Source organism: Chroicocephalus ridibundus, chromosome 3 (assembly GCF_963924245.1).
Source record: "Chroicocephalus ridibundus chromosome 3, bChrRid1.1, whole genome shotgun sequence".
NCBI classification, from domain to species: Eukaryota; Metazoa; Chordata; class Aves; order Charadriiformes; family Laridae; genus Chroicocephalus; species Chroicocephalus ridibundus.
In genome coordinates, this window is record NC_086286.1 from 101450876 (window position 1) to 101471397 (window position 20522).

The following is a 20522-nucleotide window of genomic DNA, read 5'->3' on the forward strand; positions in this document are numbered from 1 at the left end:
CCTTTAACTCAATTCCTTTACTGGTCTGGCTTTTTCAGAAGTCTTGACAGATTTACACTTTTCCTGTAGTGTATTTGTATCATGGCTGGCCCAGCTTCTCTTTGTATGTCTGTTTTGCAGTTCTCTGCTCCAAGTTTTCTTATTACTACTTTAAATATTTGCCATCCAGGTTATAGGGAGATTTTTTTTTCTGACCGTGATGCACAGATACCTCTGTACTTACTATAAATAACAGGGCAAATGTTCTGAGCTGGCCTTTAAATTCCTGCAGGCTCTGAAGCGAGTAAAGCGTGAATCATGCAGTGAATAGAAGTTCAGGGGGCTATTTTAGTCAGAATACACTCTCAATCTCTCAGTGTTAATTTATTTAAGTGGGGAGTGATGACGGTCACATCCCTTGTGACACTCTAAGTCTCTCTGGCTCCACTCATACAGCGCTTTCAGATCCTGGATTTATTCCCCAAGTCCCCTGTCCAAGACTCTGGTACACAGGCGGAGGAAATCTAGATACATCTTCACAATCTTCTTAAATTTATCCTGACAGGTAGGTCTATCATCCACCTCCGCCTCTCACTGCATGCATCTTCTTCAGTATGTTTAGGCTGATGTAGCGAATATGCTCACTGCATCCTTGTTCTGTTACATATCGTATTTTCAATCCCTTAGCATCATTTTTCAGGCTACATATCAAGGAATAATCTGCCTGTGCCTGTGCTAGGCTTCTCCAAAAGGATACCACTCTTCTACTCCATTACAATATGTTCCATGTGCTTTAAATAATTTTGCCTGCCATGCTGGGGCTTGGGGGAGTGAGGTGGGTTCTTTTGTTACTCTTCCTTTAATAACTTTTGAGCATTCAACCAATGTTAGAGAGAGGGGCTGAAGCATCAAAGATAAGAAGTACTGACAAATTTGAGAAATCAGAGTCTGGGTAAAGGAAAGAGAGAGAGATTCAAATTTCCACCATGGGAAAGAAAAGCAGAACTCGGCCTCTTTTGTGCGTGGAGCAACAGCAAGCAGCCAGTTAACACAAACATCCTGGTCGATCAGCTTAAATATAGCTTGAGATCAGCCACCGCTCCGTCGTCTCCAAACAAACAGGGGAAGGTTTGAACTATCAAGCATGAGGACTAAGAAAGTAGAATTATTTTGTAGGCTTAATGTATTCTGCTGCACAAGCATCTTCTTTTTCCTCATCTAATATCTATCTTTACCATATTTAAAATGTGAGCTTCTGAAACACGCAAAGAAGTTTTTCAGTCTTTCTATCTGTATAGATACTGATGTTTTCTTTTCGTGGAAATGATTACCACTAAACTAATTTACAAGAAAAAAAATGCATTTGTTACATATAATATTTAAGATTTGCTGCATTTCTAATACTCTCTTGAGATTAATCAAATTTCTACCTGTATAGCAGTAGAGAATAGGATCCTTTCTTATCAAGTAATCTGTAGGCAATTGAAAAATTTCTCCAACCCTGAAAGAATTACTCTCCATCATAAAAACTAGACATAGCAATGTATCTAGGATTTTTTTATCTTTTTCTTTTAATGATATAAAGCACTAATCGTCAGGATTCAGAATAAGGCAAAGGAGGTTTAAAATATTTTTTACAAGGAGACTTTCTTATTGTCTGAAAGTTCCAAAATATTATTCTATCTCTATTAAAAGAAACCCACTGCAGTTTAAGGATTTTCTTCAGCCTTTTGGGTGTTTATTTAGGGCTATTGAATAATACAGACTTGGCCAGGCGGATTTCCCGTATTAAGCCTATGACTTGATCATGAAAAAATGTCCTGTTCTGTACTGACACACACTGAGTTTTCGAATACCCAGTCACTGTGTAAAACAGCCTGCAAAATTCCAACCTAAACATAAGTGGTGAGCCGCCTTCCAATTGCTAATAAATCTCCGTGTTACACTTACCCAGAGCACTTTCACCATTGCAAGTGAAAACTCCCAAAATAAACACCAGGGTGGTAGCCGGTCTGCCTCATCTAGTCACTAAACCCGCACCTACCTTTTAAGCTCTTCTTTTAAAAGGAATAGTTTCCCATGGAATACTTGGAAAGAGGTAGGTATCCCGCCGGCCTCCGAAAGGACATCCAGCCTGCCTAAATTTAGGTGCCTGGGTAGCTGATGTATTTTCCGTTTGTTTGTCTCAAGTTTGGGTTGGGTTGGATTTTTTTTTGTTTTCTGGTTTTGGGTTTTGTGGTCTTTTTCAAATGTAAGCGATGCACAGGAGTGGAAACTGAAGTATTTTTGCAAATTAGGGGAAAAGAGTCTCCCTTGTACGTAATACTAGGTCCTGTTCCCTGTTATGACTTGATACCATCACAAGGAGTTAGACATAACCCTTATGTCTAGGCTTACGCAAGCATAATCCCAAATTAATAGGAAGTTGCCTGAGTAAGACATACGAGATGAAGATGATTAACATGCTAGCTCATTCTTGAGCCACCTTCCTACTAGAAACTAAATATATTACTTTGTCTTAGTTCTTAGTATTTTTTTCTTTATATCGCTTTTGTCATGTTCTACCATTTCCTTTGGCTGAGGCTTTGTGGCAGTTGAGCTAAAGAAGCAACACCGACTAGCTTATTGAAAAATAACGGTGAAATGTTCCAATAAAGGCTCCTCTCCCCATTAAGTCTTGTCTAAAACTGCATTGGTTTCACTGGAAGCAGAATGTAGCCTCAGAATGTAAAACCCCAATCCCATCCTCCAGCACTCTGGACATCAGTTCCTACTGTAATGCTCCTTAAAATTCAGGGCTTGCTGATAAAACTGTTGATTTATTTTCATACTACAGAGCTAGAATAACTATTGGCACCAGTATCTTGGCAATCTTTCTTCAGATCGCCTACGTGAATATGTAGAAATCTGGTACACACATTAATAGCTTTGAAAACTACATGGTACCTTTGCATAACAAATTTCAGAAGCTGAGACTAATAAATTTTAAATCACCATTAAAATTGCCTACAATATAGCCACACTAAGTAGAAGAGATGACTGCGTTTATACTTCCGAGTTTGGATAAACCGAGTTTATCCATTGCACAATTATTCACAACATACTGCTTTCAAAACCACAAGGTTATTAGATATATTGAAGACCTAACATTTTTATAACAAATCTGGTAACAGTTAAATGTCAAGGGTGGATCACAATGAATCCAAATGAATCCAGCTGGTATACCTTACTGTCATATTTAGGTGGCATTGATGCATGGCAAAAAAAAGCAGCAGCATTTTTTTTCCCTAGCATATAGCATCCCAAATGCTTTCAAAAGTGACTGTGTTCTCTGTATACATATTTAGTTTTTATAGACCCATTACTTATGTGGGTATCTGCATGGTATTACACACTTCAGTGCCTGCAGTTTTGCCTTCTCAATGAACTGTATGCAGATAAATATGGGTACGAACGGTGGCAGATATGTAATTATATATTGAGTGTTGAGTACATGTGGAGGTGTTGAGTGCCTCACCAATTTACGATGAATATGTTGGTCTCTGTGACAACTTGATGCTCCGTGCTAGTTCTTTCAAGAGCAGAAGTTCCTCTAGACCAAACTTTAGGCAAAAGTAGACTGAAAGTAGAGTAAAGCAAAGATCGGTTAAGCAGGTACAATGGTTACAATAGCAGTCATCACAGCTAAAAATCACTGTTGACATTTCTCCCTATTCTTCTTGCTGTTTCTGGCAGTCTGAATACTCTCCTGATTCCTCCCTCTCTCAATTGCATAGTACAGAGAGTCCACACTCGGCCGCCTTCACCCTGCAAGGCAAGAGCACCGAGTAATGGGCACCGATAGGCAGATTCTAGAAAGCAGGGAAATAAACCAAAATGAGCGTAGTTTAGCTGCAGGAAAATGGTCAGTTGCACAGCAAAAAATGCTGAATTTTGCATTTCAGAGAGCCAGCCAAGTCTTGTTTTAGAATAGCAGAAAATTCACATGTGTTAGAGCTGCTCTAGTTTACAATCACCTACTATTTCAGAGATCTTTTCAACAATTCTAAAGGCTGGAAGTCTCAAGTCAACACAAGACTTTTTTTTTCTACAAAGTCCACAGCTGTGGGGTCACATAGCACAAAGAGCTCTCAGACTGGTTTAGTTCGTGTGCTTTAGTTTGAAGTTTGTTGCATTCCAACAAATTTGTTTGGTATTTTATTGATTAGGAAAAGTTTCTGTCTTTTTTTTTTTTTTTGTTCCCCGTAGTGGTTCTCTATTGAATGCAAAGCCTTTCTCTTACTCTTGAGGACAAACACATTTCCATGTCCAAAGGATCACCTAAGATTAAGGCCAACAATTATTTTCCTTGGGAATAAAGCATCTTTCTAGGAAGGTAAAAGATGACAGGGGCTTGGGGAGCCAGTTTTCCATGCTTTCACTTCAAGTGCAAGAAATTCTTTGCCTTCCTTTCTCTATCATAAATACAAATTGTTAAATAAATAGAAATGCTTTTAAAAATAAAGCAATAACACACAGCAACAAAGCACTAAACTTCACGTACAGTTCTCCCTCTGGTAAGAGTATAAGAGAAACAACCAACCATGTGGGATGAATTCATAATATTGCACGTATCCCTAGAAGTTTTCCACACAGTGGAGAGATGAGGCTAGTACAAAAACCTACATAGGACAAAACCCTCTATGGTGTACAAATAGGTACTGCATAACAATAATATATTTGTTAGTAGAAAGAAACTAAATATACCAGAAGAGTAATAAAAGAAAAACTACATTTGGTTTTGATTAAAAAGTCCAATTAGTTGAAGATTAACTGGAACGAGAAGGACAATGAGAAAATCAGATAGTTGGAAATGTGCTCTTCTGTGATGGTAACTCACACTTAGGGTGTAAAAGTCCACTGTATCATCTCTCAGGGACCTCTTGCAAAGGTGAACAGAGAATTTCCTACAAAAAACCACAGTTTTACGGCAGTGAGAGAGCTGCCAGTAGCCCTTTGGTGGCAAGTGGTGAGGGGGCAGCACAGCCTCCGTGTCACGCCTCCTCATCCAATGCCGACCGATCTTATTGCCTTGCAGGAGGGAGCAGGTGACACTCTCAGGGAACAGAGCCAAGGGTGTTAATTTATTTACAGGCCTGGGAGCATCTTGGTTTTGCTTTGTATGCCCATGCAGCCTGAAAATTCTACACAGGGCACTGAGAAAGCCAAAGCTGTAGGAGGAGAGTCTCAAAAAGGGAGGGACAGCCCCAGGTGTCCTCGGAAGTATGCTGGCTAGGCTGCTATTCTTACCTCCGCAGTCTCCTCACCTGCCATCCCAGTTCACTTACAACATCTCAGTCCACTCTGACAGTTTCTGGGCCCCAGGAACTCGCGATGCTCATTTTTCCCATCCCCTCAGTATGTCCTCCCCCGGCTCTGTCTCCTGCATAGGCAGTGCTTCTGTTACTGCCTGCGCAGATCCCCCAGCTCCAAATATGCAGACATCCCTCGCTGGTAGGTAGCCGTAATTCAGTAGTTGGAGTAATACTAGTAACTCCATCCCCAACCAGCCTGGTGTCCTGGATAATGCCATCGTATTTCACTTCTTTCCCTCACTCACAGCCCCACAGGGAACCCTATTTCTTCCCACACCTCTTTTCACCAGCATCAGACTTACTGACCTGCTTATTCTGCATCTCCAGGCCCTTAGTTCAGCAGTTGCAGCTGAAGCGGTCGAGACTCTGTTCTTCATTCTGGCTCCATCTCAGCTTTGCCATCCAAGCAGTTCAGACTGTCCAGGGAAGAGGAGCAGAGCTCCCACCTCCCAGCCTTCAGCCCCTCCAAACGTAGGCACAGGCCAAGTAGGCAACAGCGGCACCTTCCTGGTGCAGCCTCCTGACAGTACTGAAACACAAAGGAACACATGGGACACAGGGCTTTTCTGAAAATTCAGTGACGTGATGGGATGTATAAAAAGAACAGGGGGGAGGTATAATGACATTTGAGATAATTACAAATACATTTGCTCTTACAGATTATTGGCTTCAGAGGTAAAAGACTCGCATAACTTCCCATTTCATTTATCCTTCTTCATCGTGTTTTACTTCTATAATTTTTATTGAGCTTTTTCCTCAGAGCCTGGTATAAAAATACCTGCATTCACTTATAAGGTTCCTGTCCCCCTCAGTAAGCTAAAGTTGGACTCATTAAAGTTTTTTAAGACTGCTATGATAGACTCTTCAAAGTTCAAGTGTAATAGCCTGAATATAGATGAGTTTTCAGTGGCAGCCAAAGAAAATGTCAGAAACTCATTCTCCCTGACATTTTTGAACTTCGAAAAGACTGAAAAAAGTGCCTGGCTGAGACTTTGCGAAACCAACCAAATTTTTATAACAATTTGTCTTTGCTGTTGGGATTCTCTACTAGCCACACTTTTACTTTGGGGTATTATCTTTCCCATGCTGTGTAGGACTAAGAAGTCAGTTGGCTAGAATCTTTGGATACCTGTAAAAACTCCTTAAAAAATGAGATTGCTCTGGAAATTCACAAGTACAATTTCTAGATTGCTTTTGTGATTGACAGATCATTTCCCATCAGTGACAATTGTCTATTTTAAATTGTGGTCTACCGATGATGGGTTCACTGGAAGGTGCTCTTAGTGGTGGTCTACAGAAAGAGACTGGTCACACAATTAGAAAAAATAGAATGCACTCTATGATTTACTTTTTCTGCTTTGTTTTTCAATAGATTTTAGAGCTGGAAGAAAATATATTTAAACTGCCTACATACAACAGGCCATAGAATTTCATCCACCGTATGGATCTGTACAACTAAAATTGATCTAAGATACCTGGTTTAGGAAAGAACAAATCTTGGGATCTTTCAGTTAAACTCAAATCCAAATTTTCTGGAGTAAATTTGAAGTAAAAGGGGGATCTGGTTGTGCCAAAGCTTAGTAAAGCCCACATGCTGTGGTCACAAGAACGTGGAACATATTACACATCTGAAGTTTGCAGCAAGATGTTGCAAACAGTCCTTTAGATCAATAGTTATTTTTTCACATATGACAGCAAGACTAGGCTGGTAGAGACCACTGTCTATTTTCTTATATTTACCAAAATGTGGGGGTTTTTTCCCTATAGCTTGGCTGTAACATCTTACAAAGTCAAATTTTGTTGTCTTGTTGCTTTTAACTAAGAGTAGCCTTTCTTAAGTATAAATTGCTTTCCTCTCCCGCTTGCAAAAGAGATACAGAAGACTTACAGAGGGCAGCCTAGTAAACACAGATGCAGAATATTTCTACTGTGGTCTGTACAAAGAAGTTCTAAAGTTGTCTGTATGTTTCCCAGTTGTTTTTTTTTTTTTTCTTTTATGGGTGTTCCAAATTTCTTGCCTTGTTTTCCTCCTTATGGGCGTGGACGTAGATTTAGTTTTTATGTCTACATTGACATGATCTCAGCCTGACAGTACATTATGGGAAGCTGGAAGATTTATTGGCAGAAGAGGGACTGTTGGAAGAAAAGCTGCGTAGTGGTAATTGGAGAATGAGTCAGTGTCTGGAGTCCAGCTGTGCCTGGTACACAAGCCTGACTAGAGAAATCTGAGTTACTCAGATTTCTTCAACTATCTGAAACTGGCTTTTTCAAAAAAAAAAAAAAAAAGAGGGAATAGGCTTTATGTATGCTGGATACATTTTTAGCTGACAACATTTGTTTAAAGGCAGCAAGATATCTTTCTTCCTTCTTATCGTTGTTAGTATTGCAGTGGAGCGTAGGAGCCATGCTCCTGGACTCCTGGAGAAGCAATTCATTATAAATGCACAGACCGGCATGTCTGAAAGATGTCATGGCATCAGCATCTCAAAATGCACCAATAATAGTTTGATATGCAATAAGTTCTGTGACTAATATTGTAAAAACACCTCCATCCTCACCCTGGGAGGCAAAGCATTGCTATTTCTTATTGCACACATTTACAGTGGTAGAAGATTAAGAAGCGCAGCATCTATTCCGCGCTGGTATTATTTTAAATAGGGATTTGAATTGTGAGGCTTGCTTCATCAACATCCCCCCCCCAAAAAAATTGAAATTCTAACCTTTGAACAATACATTATTTTAAGGAAAAAGGCATTTAAATGTGCTTAGAAAATATTGTCAAAATAAATACTGAATTTGAAGCAAATTTTATAAAATTAAGCGCTTGACAATCCATTATTTTTATCTCTTTTGCCATACTAATAAAACCAGCTACTTCTAAGTGAAGCATTCCTCACAGATTGCAGTGAGAACCTCAAAGTGTTACAGTGGATATCTGTTACCTAATTTTACTGTCAAGACAAAGAAAAACAAAGAATAAATTAATTGCGAATAATTCACATTTTCCCATTTCATTGCATTTTAATAATCCCTGAAAGTTTAGAAACGTAAGTAAGGAATTTTCTTTTTTCACATAAAAGATTCATGAAAGATTCATTGAAGTGTCACGTGGTTGCCCAGTTTCTCATCTCAGTTTTTGGCTTACTCATTGCAATTATAAGATAAATAGACCAAAAGTTCAGGAGAGCAAACCTGACAAGATAGCATGTCTTGTATTTGTTACAGGCATTAATAACACTATTTCTGGAATTTTAGATCCACTCGAGAATTTAAATAAACTAAAAACAGAAGGGAAAAAAAAACCAAGCTGTGTTATCCATTCCTCTCTGTCCCCATTACCTCACACAGATGTTTCAAAACTATTAATTCCAGCTCTGGGTAGCTATGAAGGTAGCAGTGCCTGCTGTGGTGTAGAGCTGGATGTTTGAGTAGCTTTGTTCCAGCTGGGAAGGGAGAGTGACCAACACAGGCTTTGAGAACACGTCATTGAATAAAGAAGATCTCCCTGAAGCATTTGGGACCTGGCGTAATTCCTGAACTCTCTACGGCATTAGAAGTACAGCACTTATTCTGTGATTAGGAGAACACATACAATTTGGCTTTTTATGGATCACCATCTTTTCTTTCCCCTAGCATGCCCACAGCCCTCTGCTCCATTTCACACACAACAACCTCACCCTCTTCCTCATTCTTGTTTCCTAGGTGCTTCTTTTCTTCCTTGCTGCCAGAAGAAGACAGTACATGTGCTGAGCATACCCTGGACACTGATTAGCTAAGTAGTGGCTATCAAAAGTGACGGATGATTTCTGCTGTCTTGCCTCCGGTGAGCCACACTCATTTATCTGGGCCTCTTTCATCTACTTAGTTGACGGTTTTCAGATGTGTTGAATGTTTACCATCTTTGAGATGTTTATCTATCTATATTATTTTATTTCGATCTATATTATTTTGAATCTACTTTTATTAGTATAGAAAGAATCATTCACTGCCATTACCAACTCAAATAGAGAATCCTTCTTCTGCAGTTGCATTAGCAACAGTCTGCAAAGGCAGTCAGCAGAGATCAGCTGTGTGGACAGTATTTGCAACGCAAATAGTGGGTCCTTGTCTTCGCCACAAAATGTCGCATGGAATGGGGACAACGCTGATAGGTCATATGGTGCCCATCTTGCAAACTTATAGCACATCGTTTCTGAGGCAAAACCAAGATATTTTGCCACAATACCGCTTTCTCAGTTCTCTTGTACGTCTTACGGAAGAAGGTATTTTATTGGAAGGTCCTTAAGGATTACGACTACCAGAATCCAGTTCTGTAGAATATTCCATATCTCACGTGGTTTCTCACACCATGGTTTCACATGATGATAAACTCCGCAGTGACGGTAGCATAGACATTTTCTTTTATCCCCGTGTGATGATGTGCCATGCTGTGAAGCAGATCAGGGAACTAACTGATTTGACTTTAAGAAAAAAACTTAGTGCTTTTTGAACACTATTTGAGTTCAAATCCAGTTCACATTGTGAGCACACAAACTGTTGTTCCAGTGCAACTGAAAAGTCTGTCCCCATCTTTCTTATAAGCCCCCTTTAGGTACTGAAAGGCTGCTATAAGGTCTCCCTGGAACCTTCTCTTCTCTGGGCTGAACAACCCCAGCTCTCTCAGCCTGTCCTCATAGGAGAGGTGCTCCTGCTCCACCCCTCTGATCATCTTTGTGGTCCTCCTCTGGACCCGCTCCAACAGGTCCATGTCCATCTTGTGCTGAGGGCTCCAGAGCTGGACACAGTACTATAATAAATAAGAAAGATAAAAATTAACTCCTAGCCTTGCTAAGATGACTGAAAACCAGTCACTAGGCAAAGAGCCTTGGTATTGAAAGAAATCTAAAGCTACAAAAGTAGAAAATCTGAATCTAAAGCAATCATCTATGCACTAGCCCCATAAGTGGGACATTGGATTAAAGCACAAATATTCTTTCATAGCAACCATCACCAAGGACATCAGTTATATAAAAATGTGATATAAAAATGTGAACAGATAGATATCCTTCTGCAAATGAAGTAAAAGTGGGTTGTTCTCCATCTGGAAGGTTGATAAATGAAATGTTGAACTATTTGATGAAAAACATCAGGAGCCATTGACACGTCTTTTACAATCACTTTCTACACCTGCCTACTCACTACCGTCAGGGCAATGCCAAACGGAGGTTGGTTGTAGGTCTTTTTACACACATGCATCTATACAACGTGCAGGAGTTGCAAATACAGGAGCAGCCCAAGCATCTACTTAATCCGATCTGTTTCTGACTATGATTGGTACCAGATGCTGCAAAGGAAATTTCCACAGAATCCATGAGGTAAGCAGTCATGGAGGAACTGATATATAAGGACAGTTTCTTCCTAACTTTCCTGTTTAGCTGGTGCGTGCCCTGAAGAATGGCATCTTGCGCCCTTTCCAAATTCACACTCTCCCATTACCTTAATAATGTATATATTGTTTAGTAAACCCCGTAGCTTTCTTTCCGTACCCTGCTGCAAGCTTCCCCCATCACCAGGGCTTTCACAGTCTGTGCACCAAGGAGCCACGGGCCAGCTCTGACACCACAGCTGCACAACCTCTGCTCAGACTGCCAAAAATGAGCTGTGAGGCTGTACAGAGACAAGAAAAATAAAAATCAGAGGTAGAGCTAGAACTGGTGAGTCAAGATTGTTAGCAGCTCAAGGATTCAAGAGGGAAAACACCGGCATGGAAAGGTGTATAACCCTAAATTAAAAAAGAGAGGGAGGCTTGTCAGCCCAGGGACAAGTCAGGAGCTCCTGGGTCAAGTCACCAGTGTCATGAGTGTTGGTGGTGCTGGTGGTAGGTGGCCCAGCAGCCCTGTAGATCCATTGCGGGGAGCCGTGGGATCAGCCTGGCCTCCTCCTCATGACTGATGCCTGGCTGGGCAGCAAACACCCTGGGTGCCATATCTGGAGCAGCGAGCGTATTGATCCTTAACCTAAGAGGTCATTAAATCCAAGCTAATTTTTGTGTAAGTCAATAAGCACTTGCTTAGTACTTGTAAGTTGTCCATATCCTGCTTGAGGCTACACATGCCCAAACAAATCAGCTCAAAATAGGGACCGTAACAATTGACGTGTGCTTATTTCTGAAATCTGCTGGACTCTCAACCTCAGTAATTTATCGAACAATCAAATCCATGGATTATGTGTTGTATAAAACACTGGTAATTGTGTAAACTGAGAGAAATTGCACATTTCTGAGTCTGTGCTGCAGTTGCCTGATTGAAGCACGTCTTTTTCAACATGATGTTTTATATTACTTCTTAATCTCTGCAAAACCAGCCAATTCCTACCACTTGATTTGCTCATACTGCAGTGATTCAACCCTTGGCATTTCTAGCAGATTCACCACAGGTAATGAGTTGTGACATGTGTGTATAGCTCATTGAGTAGATAGCCCACAACTGTGCCTATTTTGTTTTTACAAGCATTTTTGTTCAGTTACACTGGACAATGCAGCCAGCAGGATAATATTTCATGAAGTCATCTTTTGCAGTAGCTGTTGTTTTTTTTTCAGTAGCAATGAGAATTTCTGAAACAGAATATTGTTGCTAATTACTTTCACTCACCTAATTTAGGCATCTAAAGCTTAAGTGCCTGGTTTAAGCTAATTGACTTGGCTGCCTCAGTGGTTACTGGAGAGAGAGAGGTCTCAGAGAGCAAAAGATCTCCAGTGTATTTTTGACACTTACTTTATCCCAAGATGAATCACCCACCAGGAGTCCTCCCTCTTTCTGCTGAGTACAGAGGTAGTCAAAATGATAAATTTCAACTGGATGCTCACCCTTGCTTTTATGCCGTGAACGTATGAAGTTATCTGCAGATGGACTGCAAAGAAACAATGTTACATAGACACAGCTTGAAATCACACTTAGAGAATCACAGAATCACAGAATGGCAGGGGTTGGAAAGGACCTCTGGAGATCATCTAGTCCAACCCCCCTGCCAGAGAAGGGTCTCCTACAGCAGGTTGCACAGGAACGTGTCCAGGCGGGTTTGGAATGTCTCCAGAGTTGGAGACTCCACCACCTCTCTGGGCAGCCTGTGCCAGGGCTCTGCCACCCTCAAAGGAAAGAAGTTCCTCCTCATGTTTAGGTGGAACTTCCTATGCTCAAGTTTGTGCCCATTACCTCTTGTCCTGTCCCCGGGCACCACTGAAAAGAGCCTGGCCCCATCCTCCTGACACCCACCCTTTAAGTATTTATAAGCGTTGATAAGATCCCTCCTCACTCTTCTTTTTTCCAGACCGAAGAGACCCAAATCCCTCAGTCTTTCTTCATAAGAGAGGTGTTCCAGTCCCCTGATCATCTCAGTAGCCCTTTGCTGCACCCTCTCCAGTGGTTCCCTGTCCCTCTTGAACCGGGGAGCCCAGAACTGGACACAGTACTCCAGGTGCGGCCTCACCAGGGCAGAGTAGAGGGGGATAGCTGATACATACTATTTTAGAGATATAGGAAGCAAGCTTGAGCTTTTCTACTCCAAGCCAAACGATCCCTCCAGGTCTCTTTCTTTTGCATTGTTATGATGAAACTTGCATGAAGCTTCACTGAATTTGGTGAGCACAATGAGTAGTTCAGCTTCTTTTGTGGTGTGTGGGGTTTTTTTCTGGGGGGGGGGAGTGGGGATGGGAGTGGAATTTCAGAAGGAGCCATCACGAAAAGCCCAGCCCACAAGCCCACAAGTGAGGCCGTGAACATGGTTTTGCAGCTGGTCATCATATTTGAAGAAGCATGGAGAGTCCGTATTTCTGGAGAGTCCAAAAACAAATACAGTCAAAGATCTAAAATCACAAAAACATAATGAAGTTGGTTGTTTAGCTTAATAAAGAGAAGACTGATAGGGAAGAGTGAGAACCTGATGATTTTCAAAAACCATCATGGAGGAAAAGCAATTATCACAGCAAGGAAAATTTCAGAGTAGACATAAGGAGAAACCTTCTCATAGTAAAGAAGTGCCTGGGGGGACTCATCAAGATTTCATTACTGGAGCTTGTTAACACTAAACAAGACAAGTATCTATCAGGAATAACTTAGGCATAGATGCTCTGCCCTAGGGAAAGAGAAATAGAGCAAATACATCATTCCTCTATAATCTTTCATTGTCTAAATAATTTCTTATTTATAAAAAAAAATATTTCTTATTTCTCTGTTTCTTATAAATTTCTTATAAATAAGAAATGGGCTGACAGGAACCTCATGAAGTTCAAAAACGGGGAGTGGAAAGTCCTGCACCTGGGGAAGAACAGCCCCAGGCACCAGTACATGCTGGGGCCACCCAGCTGGACAGCAGCTTTGCAGAAAAACACCTGGATGTCCTGGTGGACACAAAGTTGATCATGAGCCAGCAGTGTGCCCATGCCACGAAGGTGGCTAACGTTACCCTGGGCTGCATTAGAAGCAGTGCTGCCAGTAGGCAGAGGGGGGTGATCTTTCCCCTCTGCTCAGCACTGGTGGGGTCACACCTGGAGTGCTGTGTCCAGTTCTGGGCTCCCTGGTACAAGAAAGACAACTACTGGAGAGAGTCCAGCATAGCACCACAAAGATGATGAAGGGACTGGAGCATCTCTCCTATGAGGAGAGGCTGAGAGACCTGGGAGTGTTCAGCCTGGAGAAGAGAAGGCGCAGGGGGATCTTACCAGTGCATATAAATACCTGAAGGGAGGGTGCAAAGAGGACAGAGCCAGACTCTTTTCAGAGGTGACCAATGACAGGACTAGAGGAAACGTGGGCACGAACTGAAACACAGGAGGTTCTGAACATCAGGAAACACTGTTTCATTGTGAAGGTGACTGAGTACTGGCACAGGTTGCCCAGTGAGGCTGTGGAGTCCCCATCCTTTGAAATAATCAAAACCCATCTGGACATGGTCCTGGTCAACCCACTCTAGGTGGCCCTGCTCGAGCAGAGGGGTTGGACCAGATGACCTCTGGAGGTCCCTTCCAGCCTCAACCATTCAGTGATTCTGTAATCAATGGAGGGAATAAGCAGACCCACAGAACAATTTTGAATGTTATTGGAATTGCTCTTTCCCTATATGTCTGTCTTTTTCTGACACCTGTACAAAGAGTTCCCGATTTAGATGTCCACATTTATGGGCAGGAGGGGATGAATCTGGGCCAAGGGCTGAAGAATACAAAGTGCCCTGGTAGCAGAGTCCCTGCTCAGCTCCCCTAGGAGTTAATGGTGTTTATCAGCCCACTGAATAAAGGTTGCTTTTTCTTTTCTTTTTCTGACAGAATTTAAGCTTCTGCATAATGGGGGTTAAAACATAGCCTGCCCGATTGTCAAAATTATGCTCTTTATTTCTGTAGAGTATGCCAGAGAAGAAAATCCTAAAGCACACAAGTGAAGATTTGGTTCTAATCTTCATAATGTTTAAGTAAAGCAAAGACTCACTGTCTCACCTGTGCATCATGTTTACCAGTCCTCAATTTACTTAAACATTGGGAGAATGTAACAAAATCTTCATTCGCTGATATTATGAAACATAACAAAAAGGGGACTGCCAATGAAATAACTTTATTAGCATGTTCATAATACCTTTTTGCATTTCTGTAATCTTTTTCGCATTTTCTGGTTTTTAATTTGGTCTTTTTCCAATTGATAATTACACTTGACAACCTGAATCTACTTCGCCTAAATACATAAACTCTATTTTAAACCTTTTGTCAGGAGCAATACTCAATGTTAAAAAAGAGATTTTCAGAGCCCATATTTTCCCTTCTGCCTTGTGATACTAAAACCCAAACTTTGCTACTGATTTGAACTTGCCCATACAAGTTAAGCTTACCTACACCACCTTCCTAATTCCACCTCCTGCAGAATAATGCCTTCATTTTGATCTACCATATAAATGCAACTCATTGATTTCTTTCTTCGTAGGCATGCCACAACCTGCCCTAACTTCCTTCAATTGTTTCTAATGCATTTACTGGTCTTTAAAGTGAGGTAAATATTTTGTTTCAGTTGTCAAAGATTCTTCTTTACGTATAATCATTGTGAAAAGACAGTCAATACTGTTACTGAGTATGTTTAGTGGGTGGTGTCTAAGTGACGAGCAAGAATATGCACTCTGGAAGCACACAGAGGTTACTAAGGAAGACTGATACTTACCTGAAGGTATTAAGTATCAGTAAATAGGCATGAAAATAAGCAGCTCAAAAATTATTGTGACTTCAAGATAAATAGCAAAGTTCTAAGTCGAAAAGGGGCCACCAACAATTCTTTTCCATTTTCTACACATGAAATTTCAAGATAATCGATCCTCTTTATGCCACAGCTTCACCCCACACAACGTGTAGATGCAATATTTCCTTTTCTCTGTTTTATTCTCTTTTTAAAAGACTTGCTATTGCCATTGGCTGTAAAAGCCAGCCAGATGAAGTGCTTCGTTATATGTCTCTTAATTAAGCTAGTGAGAACATTTAATAGAGCTGGTTTTTAATTTTCTCCTGCCACTCTACAATAAAAATGCATTCCCTAGATTCCCAGTCACCTTTTAGAAACCTCATATAATGAGAAAGAGATATATTTGGCTCTCGATCGTTGCCATTTGGCTAGTACATTTTACTTTTATTCTTCCTTTGAGGGATGGAGATATTCAGTATAACATTGTTATTTAAAAGTCTTTTCCTGAAGAACATTTTACTGATTTTTGAGAAGATTTTATTTATGGAGCTCAATGTCTTTGCTCTTATTTTTGAAGGCCGTACTGCAGCAAAGCTCTAAAAGACAACCCCCAAAGTAGATTAGTTATCCCAACTGTTCAGACTTCCCAGACCCGCATTGGCACTTACTGAGTTTCGTCAGCCTTTCTAGGGGGAGGAAAGCTTGAAAAGTAATCCAGTAATAAAGCCAAAGCCCTCAGTACACTCAGGGAGCAAGAGTGTATGAAACGGAGAGGGAAAAAATACAAGGCTTTTATTTTATCCCTGAGCCCATATGGGACAGACACCTCAGGTAATGGATGCCGTGTCAGAATAAAGGGGTTTAGCATAATAGTGGGGTCTCAAAATACAACTTGGGCTCAAAGAACAGGTTCTTTCCATTTTCTGACAGCAGAATTTACAAAGGTGAATTTGTTAATAATGGAGATAAGCAATGTCATCTGGGTGCTGTGTTCCTGGGGACTTAGGAAAATTTAGGAAGCGCAGTGTATCCCCAAATGAACAGTACTGCTAAGGGGTAGACTTGGAATTTGGATGGGGTGATACCCTCCTGTACAAACCCTCACATTTTCAAAGTAAATAATCTCATCTCTAATCTAGCAAAATCACCACATAGTTATGCTTGGCTAAATACAATTCTGAACACGACTGATACCAGAGGAGGGATTATTTTTTTCATCCCAAAGTATTTTGACGTGTCAGTCAATGGTGGATTTCCACATATTAGTTACTTACCGCTTCCTCTGAAGCTATGATCTGCTCGTTTAGCAGGCATTCAGCGACTCACCATGCCGCTAGGAAGTTGAGCATGAGCTGTATTTATTTCAACAGCAGAGAGAGTTGGCAGAGAAAGTCAATCCCTCTGTTGCCAGGAGCTATAGACAACCTACTTGTGTAAGGCAAACTCAGCGCTCTACCAGGTTACCACGTCTCACACTGAAAAGCTATGCCGTAATTTCCTCCTCGTTTCAATGGCATTTTAGTTGACACCAGTTTTGTCAATGTATATTTTCCATTGAGAGGTTAAGTTATATAGCTGACTCCAACAGACATTTTAGGAAAATAACTTGTGAACTTTTCTGAGGTTTATAGTAACCTGGCAATGCACGTGAACGTCTGAAATGAATACTGAGGTAAGACCTCTAACTCCATCTCAGCTGCAACCGGCCATACAATAAGCAATGTATGAATGTGAAACAGAGAACAGGAAAAGTAAGTCTTTGAGATGATATTTAGGAGTGACTTATGGTTTCATGGTTTTCAGGCACTTTTTTCCCTCTGCTGTGATTTCTGATTTCTTAGACAGATATTTCCAAAGCACTAGAAGATCTACTTTACTCTCAGACCACAAATCTTCTATATAACTCTCCTTTATGAGCAATTCTAATTATTTTCCTAAAATCAGCTAGATGATAGATACATATTCTCAGTCCTAGTCCACTATAAAATCTAGATGCATCGAAACAGCCCAGCAAAAAACCAAACAAATAATACAGATTAAGAAAGGATAAAAGGCTGAGATGAAAAAAAAGTCTTCCATGAATTGTATGTGAGAAGCAAAGAGCAGGCTGCTCCCCAGAGAAGATGACCTGGGAGTCGGGGTGACAGTGAGGTGGCGGGGCACCATCCTTACCAGCCCTCCTCCATGGGCCTATTTTAATGGGTTTAGACAGGCAAAAACAATTCCCATTTTAAAGTGTCTTCATTTACTCAGGATTCAACAAATCACCTGCCTTTGGAGAATAAGGTCTTCCACAAAGCTGAAATTTTTGAGCACTCACCCAGGTCCTGGGACGCCCTGGGTTCCAGTCATACTGCAGCTGGAAAGGGTTTGAACTCACAACATCTAACTCTCTTAACATGTTTGTGAGGTTTTTTATATCCCCTTTTGAATATCCACTACCAAGAAGGGGAGAGAAAGGGAGCAGAGAAAAAAAAGGTATCTCCATAGGGATATGCCTATTTCATAGCATAGACCTTATCTTCCAATTAGGTATCTTCCTATATATTTTCTTTCATTTCTGAGGTGATGTGTGTCCTTGGAGGGCTGTAAAATGATTTTAAATACTATGAAGCAGTAGTGGATTCGCTGCCACCAAACTAGCCCTCAGCCAAAATGCAGATGTTTGGACTGGCTCGGCACCATAGAAAACGATGGCTTCTGTCCTGTTTTCATGGCAATGTGACAGCAGCTCTGACGGATGCGTGCTTTCGCTGCAGTGAAGTGGCTACAACATTCAGGATACAGCCCTTCTTTTCCTAAGCTCAGCACTACTCATCCCCAAAATGGAAGACAATATGGTTCCATGAAAGGCTGCTGGCTTCTCACCCAAAATCCCTGCTGGATAATAGAGTGGAGGACATAAAGGGCACTGTCCCATCTGAAATAGCACTGGCTACACTCAGTGTTTTGGGTGAAGATGAGGTCTGTGGTGACAAACTCTACCCATCTGCCCTAGCCTATAGGATGCTGGTGGTCCTCAAATAGCCCTGCATAGCTGAAATTTGGCAGCTTCACTGGCAGCAGGCACAGCAAGGGCAAATTAGAAGCCAAGGTGCAGTGATGGGCACAGCTCCCTATACAGAATATGTTGATGCAATCACAAGGCATATGCCAATCAGGTGATAAATAAACAGAAAGTGTGCTAAAAACCTACATGGTACAAGGGTGAAAAGGGTGAAGAGTTAAGCTCTCACATCACAGACCACTTTTGCCATCATGTTGTATGAGCTGTCTGCCCCCGAGGACAGGGAGACAAGAACAGTATGCACCATTTGCCCTAGGAGTCATCATCTGGTGAGCTTCCAACCTCACACAAAGCATGAGGCAGCATCTTGGCAGTTCTTTATGCTTACTTGCCCAGTGCTTACAGTTAAAATTTGGAAAACTGAAATCTAGTTCACGTTCCTCTTGTGCCTGATTGAATTCAAATCTTTTATCCCTCCAGTGTGCCCTTCCAGCAGACCGGTAAAAACAGGATTCATGTTACTTGAGCAGAGACAGGAGGCTTGAACTAATAACATTTTAACTCAATTAATGTGTTCCCAGAGCAAATTATTTCCTTACGATAATTCAATTTTTATGAAACATATACACCAACTTGAATATACATAAATTTCCCACCAAGCTCATCATTTTGTATAAACACAAAAAATCCTAAGAAATCTACAGTTACTTGATAGCAAATGTACAAAACCCCAGCATTATGGAGAAAGTACAAAAGACAGGTCAGCTACCGGGACATAGGAATCAACTTTTTTATCAAATAACTCATATTTGTTACTCTTTTCAGCAGTTATTTAAAATAAGCCTATAGCATTTTAAGGTATAAGATACAATACATTCAGAACAATAGAAACAACTATGTAGGCATAGAAAGAATCATAACTACTCTCAGGACTGTATATTTATTAATTTATTAATTTTCTATTAATATCTCACTCCTTCACAGGGAATGAGTGAATTTTATCCATTCTTGATTAATACACTAAATAAGAACTCAGAAAACATGTTGTTATGTTGTGTTATTTTTATAGTACAATTAACGACTTTGCATATTTCTGCATTTTCTCAGTTGTTACAATCTGCACTGTTAGTCACAAATAAGTTAGTCTTAATTAATTGGAGGCTTGGTAAGTACATACCCCAAGGATCTGGCAAAGCTTTCGATAAAACTGCATGCAGCCAAGATATGCTTTCTAGTTCTCCTCCCTCTGCTCTGCTCCCCAGACAAACCCGTGCCTCAGTTTTCCAGGCAGAGCATCAACAACCCGACTTCCCCCTGTGGCTTCCGAGTCCCTGCTCCAGTGTCTCCAACAAGGGAACATAATCCCAAGAGGCCACTTCTTCCTCACCCCGCGTTAGAGGCTCAGAAGGAACACTGCATGGGATGTGCTTTGGATGGACCGTACAGTCTGGGTAAAGAACTGTTTCGTTGTGACTTAAAAGTTGTCCCCACAATAATTAACACCCTTCAGACTGTTCAAACCATAAGACTTTAGGAGAACTTCAGAGAAAATTAGATCTTCGTTGGAGAGCATTGAGGCAGAGCCTAGAGAGGACTCTGAAGCTGTCAGCCACAAGTGAAGCTGGAAGGAAGGAGGAAGGGTACTGTAGCCTTATATAAAAAATACCAACAGTTTATTTTAACATTGTTTTTTACTGAGTAAGGTAAACACATTTGGTACATATTTGTCTGTACACTTAATCAAATACAAGGTGTCATTTTATTTGCAGCAGATTTATCCAGTTTAATTCAGTGTGAATTAAAGTAAAAATATATAGATTTCATAGCAAATTGACCCTGCAGCAGTTTTCTTGACAATTCTGCCTGAGAGTTTTCTGATTGCTCTATTGACCATGTGACCCCCCTTCTGGATGTGGGGAAGGCTGTGGACGTTGTCTGTCTGGACTTTGGTAAGGCCTTTGACACTGTCCCCCACAGCATTCTCCTGGAGAAGCT

The 20522-nt window shown here is 40.9% G+C and overlaps 1 long non-coding RNA gene across 1 annotated transcript; it reads left to right on the plus strand.

The window, feature by feature from the left end:
- Positions 1 to 336: 336 nt before the first annotated feature.
- Positions 337 to 19926, plus strand: LOC134513028 (uncharacterized). Its single transcript, XR_010070298.1, has 3 exons — positions 337 to 544; positions 9036 to 9156; positions 19790 to 19926. It is a non-coding gene; the product is annotated as an uncharacterized LOC134513028 (long non-coding RNA).
- The last annotated feature ends 596 nt before the right edge of the window (positions 19927 to 20522 follow it).